Raw genomic sequence first — 17,500 nt, 5'->3', positions numbered from 1 at the left:
TTTTGTCGGTAAAAACGCAGCTTTTTTACAATTATATATTTGTAAAAACACGGTCCGATCACCATAACTTTCCAACGATTTATGCCAGTGTCCTGAATATTTTTTTGTCTTGTGCTAGCCACATAAGTATAATTTATTAATAAAAATCACTTTCCGAAGCGTTTCATAAGTGCCGCATGATTCGAAAAACAGTTTCCTTACATGTCACGTCTTGTAAAGGTGCAGGAAATTTACAATTCAGTTTTGTAAAAAAAAAGGGCCCGACCGCTATAACTTTCCAATGATTTATGCCAGTATCCTCAATATTTTGTTGGCTTGTGCTAGCCATATGAGTAATTATTCCACTAATACGCCATTTTACCATATTTGGTCAAGAGAACGCGCAACATATGAGACGGTAATACACTGTAGTGTCCCGGTTTTACCGGTTTAGAACAGAGCAAATACGGACGGCACGGGACTTTTTCAATGAAAGAAATTGTTTTCAACAGCATACAAAGCCTGAGAGTTTAGCTTTTCATCGCTTGTCCTTCGTCATTTCGTTTATACAATTAAACAAAGGACATTTGGCTGGCTTTCTGTGCTGTTTACATCGTTCGTTCGTTTTTAGAAACACTCTTACCAAATAAAATTGAAGCAAAATAATTTTTGTAGTGGAATAATAAATCTCTGATTCGATGGTTTAACATATAATACTCGCGGATATTTTGCTCATTGCTTGTATTTTCCTCGCCCCAGCGGGGCTCGGAAAAATAAGAAGATGTATATATAACACCGTTCAATTTCCCACTGTCCATATTTTCAAGCCATTTATCACAAGCTTGAATTTGAGCTATAACTGTGGAGTGCTTTGGAAGAAATCCTGATTGAAATTTTAATAGTATGGAATTTTCACTTGTCAGGTAACTATATACCTGACGGCAAACCTAAAATTGGACGGTACATGTAGTTCTCACATTGTTAAATGTTGTCATTGTCAAATTGATGTAACACGAGCGCGCTACTAATCATCGACAAAAACTTAAAGCCATATTAATGTTTAAAACAATTAATGGACTCACCCGAGCGTAAATTTTTAAACATTAATGCCACAAAGGATGTATGTTTTTATTCCTTTTTTCCACGTACCCTAAGCATGTAGAACAAACTACCGAAAAGCATTGAAAGGTTACGTTTATACAAACGTTGGCCGTGAAGCACTTATATTTTAAACAGAATTAACTGACGAGAGTGTAGTGTAACGTGAAGTGCTAGATTTCTATCCCATATGAACCATGTGAGCGTTAGCCCTACTGATGGAACTGGGCCCACACAAGGACAGAGAAAAACTCTGACCTGGGTGGGAATTGAACCCAAGACCTTCGGGTTGGATCTCCGCCGCTCTACCGACTGAGCTACAAGGTCAGACGGGAGCAGGCCGTGGGAACTGAAAATGTTAAAGTCACGGCAATGAAAATGTACAAGTACAAGGAAAGGTTACGTTTATACAAACGTTGGCCGTGAAGCACTTATATTTTAAACAGAATTAACTGACGAGAGTGTAGTGTAACGTGAAGTGCTAGATTTCTATCCCATATGAACCATGTGAGCGTTAGCGCTACTGATGGAACTGGGCCCACACAAGGACAGAGGAAAACTGACCAGGGTGGGAATTGAACCCACAACCTTCGTGTTCAATTATGGGTTCAATTCCAACCCTGGTCAGAGTTTCATATGGTTCATATGGGATAGAAATCTAGCACTTCACGTTACACTACACTCTCGTCAGTTAATTCTACCGAAAGCCATTGTTGAAAGTAATTCTCTAAAGACATTTAAGAGTAACATTTCTAAGTACTTTACTGAATGCTTTTAGTTATTTTTACATTTATTTATTCCCTTACTTATTTATTTATTTTTTCACTTCACGTTTTAGTAGATATAATTTTCATTGGTATTATTTTAATTTTTGTTACACTCTTAAACGTTGGTGTGATGTATAACGACTTTTACCGACATACCTAAATGTAGATGTAGATAACTTAAGAAACTTAGAGGCTAACCTTGAGTTGCATCTGTAGCGCATAAATTATGGCAAGTTATGGAATAGTTTGCCCATCAGTTCGCGAGAATAGAGGATTTAGGGGTATTTGGTCAATTTCGTAGAGTGAGCAAAGAAAGATCATTTGTTTTGTTTGAACACCAGGCGAATTTTTTCTCACATCACAATTACAATGTAAGTGCATCAAGTATCATCAGTTCCTTGAATAAATATCTCACAGTCATTAAAGTGTCTATCCGGCCTCCAGGGTTTTCATGGTTTTGGCATCTCTATAAAGCGTAGATAAATGTCCCAAACATAATTTTTCGATTCCGCCACTTTTTGACCTCGAAATCAAGCTTCAAAGTTCGCGGTTTGGCCACGCCCAATCAAGTTAACCGCGTAACTGAAGATTGGTGACTAGTGACTCGTGATTAGAGTGGGGCGTCTATTTCAAACTTCACACCACACCAGGGGCGTTTCATGGATAGGAGACGTTTGTAAGAGAGACGTTGTAAGAGAGCAGTTATGGATTCATCAGTTTTTGACTCATTTACAACAAAAAATATCAAAGGGCGTATGAATTAAAACACCTAATTTCATCAATGCGTTTAAGTAAACTATTAAAATTCACGTTGGCAATTTTGAAACACTTTAGTCTAGCTACGCTGCGCAATGTAGATTTAAAGTCGTCTATTATTGGGTCATGCCAAGCAGCGTCCATCGGCTGGTTTGTTGTTTAATTTGTGGGTGTTTTTAACAAAACAATTATTCCACTCGTACTTGCATATGACATGATTATAGCCAACACGGCGATGCGCGCCTCCTTGGTTATGCCTAAGTCTATCACCTCATATCTCCACTCGTGAAATAATTGTTAGATGGATGCACGGGGGAAGTTTGGAGAGCACGAGAAAAGGGTAAGACTTAAGCCTCTTGATTTTTGCTGCACTTTCGAATCACGGACATGCCTGATACCCCCTGCCGTTAAAGTGCCCCTGTGATAAAAAAAAAAAAAAACACTTCCTTTTTTCCTTCAGATTTTGAAAGTGTGTTTGCTTAACACATGACTGGCAAAATTTTGAGCTTTGATTTTTATCCAAAGGCCGTTTACTTGGAGTGTAAGTTTTGGATTTCACGGTCCGCCATTACTCACGTTCAAAACTGACCGATTGGACCTCAGACGGTTGGATCCAGGGAAAAGTGACGTCAGAGGCTCACTAGCTTAAAATTTTAGCGTGTGAACGCAGCCTGTTATATATGCAAAGCGTGAGTTTAAAAGTCTGAAAGCCCAAAACCCCCGTGCTGCATATGAATTCTGCGGCGTACACACGTATTGCATTCTTAAACTAGTGAGCTTTTGACGTCATTTTCTCCTCGATCCAGCTCTCTCAAGAAAATAATGTTAGTAATGGCGGACCATTAAATAGGAAAATTACAGTTAAAATAAAGAGGTGTCTTTTTGAAATCAAGGCTTAAAACGTGGGTCACTTAGTGTTTTGTTAACATAGTTTTGAAATCCAAAGAAAAATATGAATTGATTTTTTGGTCACAGGGGCACTTTAACAAGCTCGATTATTCCCGGCATTAATAATGATACTAGAAACATTCTCACTACCTACCAGAAGGTTACAACGAACTCTTAAGTTGAATTCCAACACCTAAATATGCTTTTCCTCATAAAACCATGAGAGTTTCCTTTTTCCAACTTGTCTCGTTTCTTTAGGAAGTGGATCGATGGCTGGAGCTTCCATGCAAGAAATAAGAAATGAAACAACATCAATTATTAAATTCTCAACCTCGGATAATGCATTTCGCGTGCTCTAATTGGTTCACTCAATCTCGGTTATCAGCTCATATACCTTGGTTTGACCTTATATGGTAAATGATTGCGTTAAGCGTTGCTAAACTAAAAATGTTTTCGTCCGAATGCCAAATTTCTCTTTGAATAAAGCCAAAAAGGAGAAAAAAAACTTTTTTTGTGGAACGTTTGGATCAATTCCGACGTTTAGAAGTACGCGAAAAGGCAAGAAATGTTTTTGTGATGAGCCTGCGTCTGTCTGACAACAAGGTATTGCACAACATCGCATCAGTTCTCATCAAGTTTTTTTCGATTTCGCTCGGATTTGCTCGCTTTTTCCGCTCGTATTTCGTACTTCCAAATTTTTGGAGTTGAAGGAATTTAATAAAACAATTATTCCATTCGCGCTTGTTGGATATGAGACTGGTTATAGCCAACTCGGCGCTAGGCGCCTCGTTGGCTATTTACCATCTCATATCCAACGCGCGCTTATGGAATAATTGTTAAATAACTTTCATCCACTGTTGGCAAAACGCAAATTTCAGTCCGACGTCTTCCATTTCACGTAAAAGCGCGAAGATGAGTCTCTCTTCTGCCAAATATCATTCTCTAAAGTGTATTTTGTTTCCGCTGGGGTGCAAAATGCAGTTTTTTTTTTTGCAATATAAAAATGTTTAATTAGTTGAGTTGTTATAGATAACTATTTTGTTGTCGATAACAAACGAGAGGCTACAGGTAGACTACACTTTGTTTGAAGGATTCTTGGCCGACGTCCTTTAATTTCACAGTATTTTAGTGGGTTATTTTTATGTTAAAATATCTTGGTAAATATCCAGTTTCAATAGACCATATTCGTATTTTTCGGTATTGGACTGGAGCTAGCTAGCAATGGAGGCTAATGCGGGGGAATCTTTTCAAATGCAAACACTTTTTAATATATTCCCCCGCATTAGCCTCCATTGCAAGCTAGTTCCAGTCCAATACTGAGAATACGAATATGGTCTATTCCGTAGTGCGAAGTCCACAGTCCATATTCTGTGACCCAATGGTGGGGTTAAGTGCGATCGTGGATATTTGTTTACATTTAAAACTGTTGTTAACGCCATTGATTCCAATCAAAACCAGAAAACAGACGCTTTGTTAGTCTCTACGATGATATTTAAAAATATTAAATAATTTTTCTTTAAAATACTGGGAGAATTATTAAATTACAATATCTCTTACAGAGGCATACGATAACTGGATATTGCATTGTGGGCAACGAAAACACAAAAACTCGTTTCCGGTTACACACACAATTTCTTAATACATATTTCGACGTCAATCTGTCAAGTAGTCTTCCGTGGTTCAGTGATCACCGCGATTGCGCCTGAAGGAAGATATACCAAGATCGAATCCCACTAGAACTGCTTTCGACGAGAGAGAGAAATCTGACGCATGCGCATCCAGAGCGCGACCCGAATAAATAAATAAATAAATAAATAAATAAATAAATAAAAATCCAAGGTCCAAAAACGTAGCCGAAAAATATACTTTGTTCTTCGAAAAATATCGATGACAAAACATTGCGTGGGTGAATGAAGTTATCTCGAAAAATCAAGAGACTGTGAGAAAACTTCTATTTCGCAGCGACGCAAACGTTTTTTTTTAAAGTCAGTGGTTCTTCTTGTCGCTGTTTTCCCGGGCTCCCTCTGATTAAAAATTTTGTCTCTCTTGGGAGAAATCTGTGCTTTTTGACTGGTTAATTTGATTTTGATGACGGTTATCAAATTCCAATGATGCATGAGCGGTGTCCGCACCATCTGGCAATGGCAATAACAAAAACCTGAGCGAAGCTTGAAAATCGAGCAGGATTTTGAGGTTGCAGAGCCGTGTAAATGCGATTATTTTTGGCAGGATGCTAGCAAAGTTATCGACTTTCTACGTGCCCAAGGCTGGGAGGCGATCGACCTTTAGAGGTGGGAGAAATTCGGCTAAATTCTGCAGGCACTCGGCCGTGAGCTGTGTTGGAAGTTGCACGCCTTGTCTCTTTATATTATGTGGCGACGAGTGAGATATCAAGAGGAAATCGAAGCGTCCCAAAAATCCATCAAATCACGCAGGACAATGCAGAAAATAGTAGGTGGGTGAACTTTATTAATCTGGCTGTCCATAAAATGAATTTTCGAAAAGAAAGATCTCGACTTGAAGTTTTTATGGAACATTTTCCTCGATCAGTTGAATCGGCCGTTACAACTGTCTCAAAATAACGTGACGTCACGCGCTCTCGCATCCTTCGGGTTGTTGTCCGTTGTCTGACATTTGCAGACTGCAGACTAACCCTAAATCACAATTATTGAAAGTTGACTATTTTAAAACGGGTTCTTAGACTTAAATATTGTTTATCAGCGCTATTTGAAATGAAATACTGGTTATCAGTGCTATTTGTAGGCAGTCTGCAGTGCAGTCTGCAAATGTCAGACACCGAGGGTCGTCTGCCTGTGGCAATATCCCTGATTGACAGTTTCATTAAAGCTGTCGACTGTAAACAGCCGTCGATAATATGAACTTCCTCGTCTGAGGAGGTCCTAATGTTGACCTATCACTTTCTTCAGGTAACTGGGACACTCAACCACTCGCTGTTGACCACTGTTGCCCATTTCAGAATCTCACCATACGTTACTTTCGCCTTTGTTTCAACGATTTAGAGCACAAGACAGACTGCTCGAAGTATGATAATATCCCCAGTTTGGGTGATTATTTACTCATTCCACATTCTACCTATATCCTACAAAGCAGTCCAAGTCCGCCGTCTAAAGCCTCCACGGTTTTTTGCATTTTATGCTATGATATATACAACGCACTTTGGCGAAACATTATAAGGGCTATGACGACGCTTTCACGATCATAAACGATAAAACCGAAAATGACAGGAGAAAATCAACCGTAGAGGAAACTGAAGAACCAAAACAGTTTCAGCGCTATGTAATGTGAGCGCGAGCGTGACCGAAATTATATTTATTCAAATTCAGCCTAGTTCAAAAACATGTTTTATTACCTCGCGTGGAACGTTGAAGTACAAATAAAATTCGAGTTAGGGTTAGACAATAAAGGTCGCTAAAGCCACTTTGTCATGTTTATTTCGCGAAAAACGATCGAAATGATCCTTCAGACGTTTAATATTTCCACGTTCTGTCGTTGAAAGCGCCAGCTTTTGGCATGGATAATTAACGTATCGAACAAAAGGGTGTGTTTACAAAGCCTAAGCAATTTATACACGCGTGTTTCATTTCTGCGAAGTACAGTCAAGATGAACTAAAAAGGAAATTTTCTATGTTAAATAAACCGATAACATGCAGAGAGAGGTGTTAGTTCTCGTAATTAATTGTGTCTGAGTGCTTTTGTCGATTTTCACTTATGGAAAATTTCTACATTTCGATTCTGCTTATGAGAGGCTTAGAAAATCGACACTGAATCATTATGAAATATCCCTACCTTTTGTATTTGGTATACTGAGTGCTTGTCTTGGATTATTCAGAGGATCTCTCGACAGATTCGCCAGTCCGACAGTTTGAATTCAGAAATCACTCAATTAAGGAGGCTGTCCAACATATGTCCCTTCTTGGTTTTCAAGTGATGTCAGAAAGAACTAAATTAACATTCTGAGTTTTTTTTTTTTACCTGCTGCTTTATCTGCTGGCCTGTTTTCCGCTGGGTAGCATATGTTTTGTTTTGAAAATAGAGCACTTTGAATTTCAATTTTTTTACGATGCGTGACATGGACATGTCACGATTAGGCTCGATTTCCGCCGCTCACCCACCCCGAGAAGAGACGGCTGGACACGTGAGCGATTGAGCGATAGATTGTGTCTATGACGTAATTCAAAATATATAAATTTAGCCAAGCCTTAAAAGGCGGAGCTTCCTGGTTATTTATTCTTACTGCCTGTAGGGTTTGTGAAAATAAAAGGTTTCGAATTGTCCGCGTTTTGATGTTTCCGGTTGCGGCTTTAATAATTAAATCATTTTCTTTGCTTTCTTCTGTAGAATAATTCATTGCCTATTAGGCAATAAAGTAGTAAATTCCACGGTAAATTTTACACTAAAAACTGATATCGCATGAATCACGAAGCGATGAGTGAGACATCGGTTTCTCCAGTGAAATTTACTTTGCATTTCACCAGTTTGGCAATATTTTTTCCTTGAACCGCATGAGTTTTAAAGAAAACAACCACACCCTCAGCGAGCGATTGGAAAAGGAAAAGAAAAGCCATAGGAATAGGAATCACGCTAAAATTAGAAGCCATAAAAACAAATGTCAAAGAAGAGTTGTACTGATGTACTTTATTCCACTTTATCTCTGAAAACAAGATCATTCACATTTTGATGTATCTCGTTGAAACACGCCAGGTTGGCTTGTTACAAGAATTAGCTGAAGAATCGGCAAAATACGGCAATGCAACCAAGAAAGGACGAACTTCAAACACGATCTCCTCCAATGCTTAATAACCTTTGGGTGCTTTAAACAAACACAAGCTAGTGAGATTTCCCTCTAACTTTACGACAACTCATTGCGAATACGTGTTTATAACAAAAGGGCAAAATTTTCTTGTCATTGACGAGGCACAACGAAAACCAGTTGGGCAAACGGATTAAAAAAGCACTTGCTCGCTCGCATTTTAGAGCAAAACAAACGAATCGACTTTTTGTTTATGTCCAAAAGAGTACAGATAATTGTTATTTAATTCCAGTTGACAATAAAAAATTCGATTTTCATTCCTGAACAAAGGAAGAACCGATTAAACCACCTTCTAAAAATACGCATCTACTTTCCATAACGCATCCGTAATAATAACAAACGGTTTAGTGCCCAAGGAAAGAATTACTGGTATTCTGTTTTGCCGTTGTCGTTCTCTTTCGCTCTCCTTTCGTTTCTGTTCTAGACATAGGTCCTCCAGGCATCATGCAACCTTATCAGAGCTTCTAAAGATGTGCCAAAAATTGCAATACAGAGAAAAAAGCAGCTCTAAGCAAATTAAAAACACTCAGCTTTAAGTTTACATCCCGCCGATGCTTGACTTGAATAACTACGTAGCCACCATTGTGGACCACAGATACCATGATATGTCAAACTGGATTGAAACCAGCGAAAAACGTAGAAAGAAAACATCTTCCAAACCGTTTTCCACCTGAACACGAAAAGCGTTGACTGTGTAAGAACTTTCGTTGATGTAGGATCGCCGTGTAGCCGCGTCGAGCCACAGAAAGCGCGCGAAAAATGAAGCCTCGCTTATGTTCAGGTGAGTTAACCTGGGTTGAGCCTACAATCCAATCGAAAACCAGTACCTGGTCAGCGGTCAACTTCAAGAAAACAGCTGACCTCAGTGAGCTCGAAGCTTGAGCCCGCGATATGGTCTCGTGATACTAGTCAGCGGATACCTTGTTTTGACAGGTGTCAATTGATCAAAAGCTGTAAACTAGCATGATACTGGTCACATTGGCATACATGGAGTGGTGGACATACGGACGGACGGTTGATTACGACCAAGATTTCTCGCATGGATGGGTTACCATATTTTCTTAACAATGGTGCTCCGCGCGCGCGCGCCTTCGGTGCGCGCGGAGCTCCGCTATAATTTATGCGAAGTTAATAGTTGAGGGCAAACGGCATCAGACAATTTTAACAAAACAGTAATTCCATAACAGTGCTTAAACGTCTGTGTCAAGTGTCCAGATGATGCGAGCTTGAGAATGATCAATGCGAGTTTGAATTCAACCCGGGCGAATAACACGTTCAGCTCACACAGTGATAATCTCATCTGTGTTCTTTTCTGGTCAGATATTGCAGGTAGGAAATCACATGTATTTTTAGGTATTGCTAATGCTGTGTTAATGGTTGTACTATCAGAGGTTATTGCTGCTACTCCAGTAGATGCTTCTAGTAAGACTGTTGGTTTCTCAGGATTCATTAGAGCATGTCTATAGGTTTTTTAAGTGTGGTAGATTGTTTCAATCAAATGACTTTTTCCAGCACCACCACCTCCAGTTATAAACAAAGAAACTGGTTCAACATTTTGTGACTTCAGACTGTTGAGGTTTTTCATTTTATTTCTAACCCATGAAAGTACCCTGTTGAAAGCTTTGCGTTGCATTTTATTTAATGATCTAACTGATTGACGTAATTGATCATCAGATATAATTTCTGTTGGCTGATTATACATTGTTATTGCTGATCGACTGTGATTTTCAGTAGTTTGGGGATTTGTAGCAAGCTCTGAGGGTACTTGTTCATTGAACACCTCATCTACTGATGACAAGGAAGGATTTAAGTTTTTTTGCAAACGTTGGCCGTGTAGCACTTATATTTGAACAGACTTAACTGATTAGAGTGTAATGTGAAGTGCTAAGTTTCTACCCCATATGAACCATATGAGCGTTAGCCCTACTGATATAAATGGGCCCACACAAGGACAGAGAAAACCTGTGACCCCTCTTGTAGCTACAACTGAATTACAAGGGTACCAGCAACTATATTATTGATATTTACAAGTACAAAAATTGTTCATTCGTTCAGTCTTGGCAACTACTTTAACACCACTATTAACATCAGAGCCAGAGCGAAGAGAATACCCATGGTGGGTTTCGGGGGGAACTGGTATTATGTTTGAAAGAAAACACAAAGTACAAAATTAATCCTCATTATTACTGCATACAGTTTACAGTGATCAAACAGATCAAATACCTCTGAGCCGACAGCAGTAAACAAACAAGCCTTGCAAACAATAACCAACAATTTTAATCAACAACTAAAACTGAAATTACATGCACAGTAATCTCTTTCAAAACACTTTCAGTTTCAATGTCAATCTTTACTCCCTCTCTCTTCAGTTTAGAACAACAGCAAAATCTCAATGATTCAAAAGTCAACCTAAGGCGTAGAAAATTCGCTTACTCGACGGCAATTTCACAGTCAAACAAAGCAGCTCACGACTGGACATCCATTTGACACAAAAAGCCTATAAATGTGGTGGTTGAAATATGTCAGAATTTCTGTCAATACGGAATTGCAAACGTTTTTAGGCCTTTTTCGTTTTTTAGTGAGTTTTCATAAATATGTGAGGCAGCAACCAACATCCCATTACCTGAAAGCTAGCCGTTGTAAGTGTTGTCTCTCGCTCTATTTCTTTGAAATTTTCTCTTCTTCTCCCTCCTCGGCTTCTCTCGAGGTTTTCTTCACTTAAATGTCTCAAATTTTGTCGCCTCTTGTCTCATGCTCTTTTGCTTTATTTTCTTCCACTTTCCTACTCTTTATCCCGTTGCTCGTCGCCAGTGTGATTTCCCGCCAGAGAAAAGCGGGTTGCCAAATGCAACGCTGCCACGCGATTTCCCTCTAAGGAAAATTGCCCGAACACTTCGGTCCCCAGAGGCTCTCCTGCCTCCCCACCCCCACCCCGACAGTCTGTACTGGCGGACGGCGGACGAACGTACGTGACGTCATAACCAAGATTTCTCGCATGGGTAGATTTCCTAAAAAAATCGTACCCATGGTGCTCCGCGCGCCTGAGCTCCGCTATAAATTTTTCTTTGCGTGACACTTGAGTGATTGAAAACCAAGAATAGAATAGACCTGGAATAGAGTGGTGACACCCTGGAATAGACTGGTGACGCCTTGTAATCACTGTGTAATAGACTGGTGACGCCGTGGAATAAACTGGTGGTGCGTTCTCAACCACAGCCGGAAATACGGTGCAATCAGTGTGCTGGGCTAATCCCCCAAATGCTGTTCCTGTATTTGATTTCTGTCTGTCTGTTCTGATGATTTCGGAGTAGGCGGTTTTTATGTTAAGACCGTGTGATGCCAACTGTTGAAATATTTCCTAATTTTTTGACGTAGTGCTACCCGAAAGCCATTAATTTCATGCCCGGTAATTGATGACTGTCACACTTTCTTCGGAGTTGAAAAGATGTTAGAGATTCCCCATTTTAGTAATTCCCCTTTTTAGATATTCCTCCTTTTAATAATTCCCCGTTTTAGAGATTCCCCCTTCCAGTAATTCGCCCTTTTAGAGATTCCCCCTTTTAGTAATTACCCCTTTTAGAGATTCCCTATTTAAGTAAATCCCCCCTTTTAGAGATGCCCCCTCTCAGTAACTCGCCTCGAGAGAAGCCTAGGAAGGAGAAGAAGAGAAATTTTCTATGGAGGACACCGTAGAGCTGAGAGAAATAGAGCTAAAGACAAAACAATTATTTACAACGGTTAGCTTTCAGGTAACGTTTTCCTTCTTCAATGCGTGCCTCGCTGCCTTACATATTTTTTAAAACTCGCAAAAAAACGAAGAAGGCCTAAAAACGTGCGCTATGCCGTGTTGACAGAGATTATGGTATATTTCAACAATCACACACCAACGTTGCCATTCAAGCTTACAGTGAGCAAGTTTTCTTCTCATCACCGTCTATTTCGCCAGACATAGTATAACCAGACTCTCAACGCCGTATAAATGTATTTAAGCAATAGAGGACTTTTTTGGTGTGTACATAGCCTCATCTGAACACTAGGGGGACTTATGAGAATTCGAGACAGGTACGCAAACCCGAGACGCAGTCGAGGGTTTGTATAACTGGGAGCTTCGCTTTTAGGCTTGGCTAAATCGATTTATTAAAAACTGAACTATGGATATGAGATTTCCAACATTTTCGTTGGCTCGCCGGACACAGGCTATCAGTTCATATATCTGCTGTACCTAATATGGTCAAGGAACGTGTCAGCAATAAAGCGAGCTGAAAACATTTTTGCAGCTCCCAGGGAGAAATCGATGCTTTAGTCCACAATACTACCTCCGGAACACCAAAGAAGGGTCCTGGATCCTGGAGTTTCTAATAAAACAATTATTCTACTCGGACTTGCTGGATATAAGATGATTACAACCAGCTCGGTGCTACGCGCTTCGTTGGTTATCTATCACTTCAGCGGTCATGTTTTCTCATGCTCCTATAATTTTAGCCTTTCCTTGCCTTGTTCTGCTCTCTATTTATACTGGAAGTGGCTATGGAACAAGATATCGATATAACAATGCAAAAACATCGACTTTTGCTGAAATACGTGATGCTCTGGATAGATTTGCGGCCAGAAACACTGCTCTTCAACCGATCGTTCTCGCTTCAACATGGCGGCGTACTTTGCTCCGACTCGAGGTCAGGGTAAAAAGAGCTAGTGCCTCGATACTTCGGTATTGTAATTCGACGTGCACATTTTATCCTGTTCTTCTGCTAATCCACGATGTAGAGTTGAACCCTGGGCCTCCCATGCAGTTCTTTACGGAATAAACCAAAGAACAGAAAGGTCAACATTACTATCGCTCATCTAAATGTCCGCTCCATGGCTTCCCGTGAAAAGTTCTACCTGGTCAAGCAAACAATTATTTACGATAAGTACAATATATTCGTCATCTTTGGATCCTGGCGCGACCCTTCTACGACTAATAACGATATTCACATACCAGGCTATGTTATTTTCAGGCAGGATAGAGGCCCGCATATATCTTGAGGCAGGATTGTTGTGTACATTAAAAATTGTCTTAAAGCATCGATCATTGATAATTTGTCTACAACTACGGACACTAACTCACAACAACTCTGGCTCAAAGTCCAGCACAGAAAAATGAAATCTTTTGTACTGTGCGCTGCTTACAGACCAGACTCTGTGTCTATGTCTAGATTCCTGGACGATTTCTCCGCCCTTTTATGGATTCGCTTCTTCTAGGAATGGAAGTTTTAATAGCTGGCGACCTAAATGCTGACGTTTTGCCGGGCTCTTCCTGTCCTGAAGGCCGAGCACTGATGGATCTATGTAATTCATTTAATCTCTCGCATCTTGTTACTAAACCTACAAGGACCACCGATACATCTAAGACCCTAATCGATGTAGCGCTTACAACAAACGAGAGTTTTATCGCCAGCTGCCATGTAAATATCTCGGCTGTTGCCGATCATTGTTTTGTGGCGGTCACACGTTTGAAAGTTAAAAGCCTCGAAGCCTCGGCCCTCTTATGTTTTCACCAGAAGTTACAAAACCTACAATCCTGAGTCATTTCTGAACGATTTGGAGTATTTTTCTTTCCACATCGCAAATATTTTCAACGATTTTAATGATCAAGTTCATGTATTTAATAAGTTATTCATTGGCACGTTGAGTGAACACGCTCCACTTAAGCGCATAAAAATCAAGTCACGTCCAAATCCGTTTATCACACCTGAGATCAAACAATTGATGAAAACTCGTGACAACTAGCATAAAAAGGCGCGTAAAACAAACGACAAACTCCACTGGAACGCTTTTTGATTCTTTAGACAGGAAGTAAAGCGGGAGATAAGGATCGCTAAAAAGGAATATGTCCGCTCTGAACTATTAAAGTCCAATGGGAATACAAATTCCATATGGAAAATTATAAATCATTGTCTTCCTAACAGAGAGCCGCCGCTGACCACTGTAGAAGATCCAATGGTCCAAGCGAACAGGTTTAACGACTTTTAAGTCTTTGTAGGGGAGACTGCACCTGCTAAAGCCAAGGCCTTATGTGATCAATATGGCTTCACGACAGAGTCAGTTGAGCGAGTGGAGCCAATCACTGATGATCTCCAAAATGTGAATAAATTCAAGTTTCATGCTGTGACGGAACAAGACATTCAAAAGATTGTCAAGCATATACCATCAAACAAAGCGCCCGGACATGATAGAGTATTTGCTAGAGTGCTTAAGGACAGTCTACCGGCTACTCTGCCTGTCATTACTAATCTCATTAATACTTCGTTTGCATCAAATTGCTTTGCGCAGGCGTGGAAGTCAGCAGAGGTCATCCCAAACCGTAAGTCTGGCGATGCCGACAAGCCCGAAAACACCCGCCCCATATCTCTCTTACCTATAATGTCAAAGGTATGTGAAAGGGCTGCTCATTCACAGTTGATGGAATTTTTGGAAAGAAATGGCAAGATATCTGGCTTACAGAGCAGATATAGACAGTTACATTCCACAGAAACCGCCTTAGTGCATTACACTGATCGACTCCTCAAGAATATGGATGAAAAAGGTATATCGTTTGTTGTGCTGCTCGACATGTCCAAAGCTTTCGACAACAAACGAGGGTTTTATCGCCAGCTGCCATGTAAACATCTCGGCTGTTGCCGATCATTGTTTTGTGGCGGTCACAAGGTTGAAAGTTAAAAGCCTCGAAGCCTCGACCCTCTTATGTTTTCACCAGAAGCTACAAAACCATGGCCGTAGCCAGTATGAGGCAAACCGAGGCACTTCAGTGCCTCAGTCATTTTTTGGTGATTTTTTTAATAAAGCGTGATTCCAGTGTTGCCTTCAAAATGTACTCATCATAAACACCTAAATACCTACGAAGGGAATTTAACCATCGGCATTGCCTCAGTCATAACATTTATCTGGCTAGGGCCCTGAAAACCTACAACCCTGAGTCGTTTCTGAGCGATTTGGAGTATGTTCCTTTTCACATTGCAAATACTTTAGACTATTTTAATGATCAAGTGGATGTATTCAATAAATTATTCCTTGACACGTTGAGTGAACACGCTCCAGTTAAACGCATAAAAATCAAGTCACGTTCGAATCCGTTTATCACACCTGAGATTAAACAACTGATGAAAACCCGTGACAGTTGGCAAAAAAAGGCGCGTAAAACAAACGACAAACTCCACTGGAACGCTTTTCGATTTTTCAGACAGGAAGTAAAGCGGGAGATAAGGATCGCTGAAAAGGAATATGTCCGCTCTGACTTTTGAAGTCTAATGGGAATACAAACTCCATATGAAAAATTATAAACCATTGTCTTCCTAACAGAGAGCCGCCGCTGACCACTGTAGAAGATCCAATGGTCCAAGCGAACAGGTTTAACGACTTTTACGTCTCTGTAGGGAAGACTGCAGCTGCTGTGATCAATATGGCTTCACGACAGAGTCAGTTGAGCGAGTGGAGCCAATCACTGATGATCTCCAAAATGTGAATAAATTCAAGTTTCATGCTGTGACGGAACAAGACATTCAAAAGATTGTCAAGCATATACCATCAAACAAAGCGCCCGGACATGATAGAGTCTTTGCTAGAGTACTTAAGGACAGTCTACCGGCTACTCTGCCTGTCATTACTAATCTCATTAATACTTCGTTTGCATCAAATTGCTTTGCGCAGGCGTGGAAGTCAGCAGAGGTCATCCCAAACCGTAAGTCTGGCGATCCCGACAAGCCCGAAAACACCCGCCCCATATCTCTCTTACCTATAATGTCAAAGGTATGTGAAAGGGCTGCTCATTCACAGTTGATGGAATTTTTGGAAAGAAATGGCAAGATATCTGGCTTACAGAGCAGATATAGACAGTTACATTCCACAGAAACCGCCTTAGTGCATTACACTGATCGACTCCTCAAGAATATGGATGAAAAAGGTATATCGTTTGTTGTGCTGCTCGACATGTCCAAAGCTTTCGACAACAAACGAGGGTTTTATCGCCAGCTGCCATGTAAACATCTCGGCTGTTGCCGATCATTGTTTTGTGGCGGTCACACGGTTGAAAGTTAAAAGCCTCGAAGCCTCGACCCTCTTATGTTTTCACCAGAAGCTACAAAACCATGGCCGTAGCCAGTATGAGGCAAACCGAGGCACTTCAGTGCCTCAGTCATTTTTTGGTGATTTTTTTTAATAAAGCGTGATTCCAGTGTTGCCTTCAAAATGTATTCATCATAAACACCTAAATACCTACGAAGGAAATTTAACCATCGACATTGCCTCAGTCATAACTTTTATCTGGTTACGGCCCTGAAAACCTACAATCCTGAGTCATTTCTGAACGATTTGGAGTATTTTCCTTTCCACATTGCAAATACTTTAGACTATTTTAATGATCAAGTGGATGTATTCAATAAATTATTCCTTGACACGTTGAGTGAACACGCTCCAGTTAAACGCATAAAAATCAAGTCACGTTCGAATCCGTTTATCACACCTGAGATTAAACAACTGATGAAAACCCGTGACAGTTGGCAAAAAAAGGCGCGTAAAACAAACGACAAACTCCACTGGAACGCTTTTCGATTTTTCAGACAGGAAGTAAAGCGGGAGATAAGGATCGCTGAAAAGGAATATGTCCGCTCTGAACTATTAAAGTCCAATGGGAATACAAATTCCATATGGAAAATTATAAATCATTGTCTTCCTAACAGAGAGCCGCCGCTGACCACTGTAGAAGATCCAATGGTCCAAGCGAACAGATTTAACGACATTTACGTCTCTGTAGGGAAGACTGCAGCTGCTGTGATCAATATGGCTTCACGACAGAGTCAGTTGAGCGAGTGGAGCCAATCACTGATGATCTCCAAAATGTGAATAAATTCAAGTTTCATGCTGTGACGGAACAAGACATTCAATAGATTGTCTAGCATATACCATAAAAAAAAGAGCACGGTCATGATAGAGTATTTGCTAGAGTGCTTAAGGACAGTCTACCGGCTACTCTGCCTGTCATTACTAATCTCATTAATACTTCGTTTGCATCAAATTGCTTTGCGCAGGCGTGGAAGTCAGCAGAGGTCATCCCAAACCGTAAGTCTGGCGATCCCGACAAGCCCGAAAACACCCGCCCCATATCTCTCTTACCTATAATGTCAAAGGTATGTGAAAGGGCTGCTCA

The 17,500-nt window shown here is 40.3% G+C and overlaps 1 protein-coding gene across 4 annotated transcripts in view; it reads right to left on the bottom strand.

The window, feature by feature from the left end:
* LOC138038966 (N-acetyllactosaminide beta-1,6-N-acetylglucosaminyl-transferase-like) overlaps nt 1–17,500 on the bottom strand; it is a 35,265-nt gene that overhangs the window by 14,940 nt on the left and 2,825 nt on the right. For 2 of the 4 annotated variants that reach the window (XM_068885083.1, XM_068885081.1), the window contains exon 2: nt 3,643–3,767. The gene's annotated coding sequence lies outside the window, so the exon portion shown is untranslated. Of the gene's footprint in view, nt 1–3,642; nt 3,768–7,295; nt 7,602–17,500 lie in introns of those variants that run through there. The other 2 variants (XM_068885082.1, XM_068885080.1) reach the window with 2 other exon arrangements.

The sequence above is a fragment of the Montipora capricornis genome, chromosome 2, assembly GCF_036669925.1.
Source record: "Montipora capricornis isolate CH-2021 chromosome 2, ASM3666992v2, whole genome shotgun sequence".
Taxonomy (NCBI): domain Eukaryota; kingdom Metazoa; phylum Cnidaria; class Anthozoa; order Scleractinia; family Acroporidae; genus Montipora; species Montipora capricornis.
The sequence above is the reverse complement of the archived record's forward strand: the minus strand, read 5'-3'. Positions and strand labels throughout refer to the sequence as shown.